The sequence below is a fragment of the Geospiza fortis genome, unplaced genomic scaffold (genome assembly GCF_000277835.1).
Source record: "Geospiza fortis unplaced genomic scaffold, GeoFor_1.0 scaffold55, whole genome shotgun sequence".
NCBI classification, from domain to species: Eukaryota; Metazoa; Chordata; class Aves; order Passeriformes; family Thraupidae; genus Geospiza; species Geospiza fortis.
The window spans coordinates 10,826,477-10,827,534 of record NW_005054308.1 but is presented as its reverse complement, the minus strand read 5'-3'; positions in this window follow the sequence as shown (position 1 = coordinate 10,827,534).

Genomic DNA, 1,058 nt, shown 5'->3' with positions numbered 1-1,058 from the left:
GCAATCAGGGAGCCAGGGAGGGCCGTGGAAGGGGAGGTGGCAGGAGGACATGAACAGCAGGTGCCTGAGGAGCAGCAGGAGGGGAAATGGAATGAAGTTTCCAGGAGCAAACACAGGGGGGAAATCCCAGCAGCTGCTGCTGTGGAGCATGGAGCCACCTCCCAGGGGACAGCACGACAACCCCGGGCTCAGGGTGCTCAGGAACAGACCCAGCAGAGGATGGAATCATGGAACAAGCCTGAAGGGGAGCAGGCAGGTGGATTTGGACAGCTCTGCAAGGCAGGTCCCTGCTTTTGGGATGGCAAATGGTTGGAATTCATCCCTTCCTCTCCTGTACCTGCTCTGGCACATCAGGGACTGGGGAGAAAGAGAGCTGCCACAACCCCAGGCATGTCCCTCAACTGCAAACAACCCCAAGGGCTGTGTTTGCAGTACAGATAAGGGACTGGAGCCAGCCAGGAATCTCCTGAGGTTTTTGTTGGGAAATACCTCCCTTCAGCAGGTTTGGACTAAGCCTTGGTGGGGTTCTTCAGAGGGGAAGGAGAAATCAGGCGCTCCTAGGGCAGCTGGGAGCTGTGCCAAGGGATGGCAGGGTATCCTGAAAGCTGTGGGAGAGCGGCAGGGCACCTGAGAGCCCCCAGGTGAGCAACTCTCATGGCCCTGAACAAAGGAAGTCAGGATGCAGGGGCACTGCTGAGCTCCTGCAGCCTCTGTCCTTCCCAACAAAGCTTGGCCCAGCTTGCTCTTAGTCCTTGAAGGATCCACATTGCATCCTCAGCCCAGAACAGCATTCCGGCTCTCAGCTTTTCCTCTTCCCTCATGTGCCCACTCCCTGTCCATTCAACCCTAGAGTGGAAGGACCTTAAAGCTCACCCAGTTCCACCCCTTGCCCTGGGCAGGGACACCTCCCACCATCCCAGGGTGCTCAGAGCTCCATTCACCCATCCTTGGACACCTCCAGGGATGGGACCTCCTTTTCAGCTCTTACAGAACCACAGAATGGGTTTGCTTGGGAAGAACCTCAAAGACACCAAGTCCAACCCCCTCCCACAGCAGGG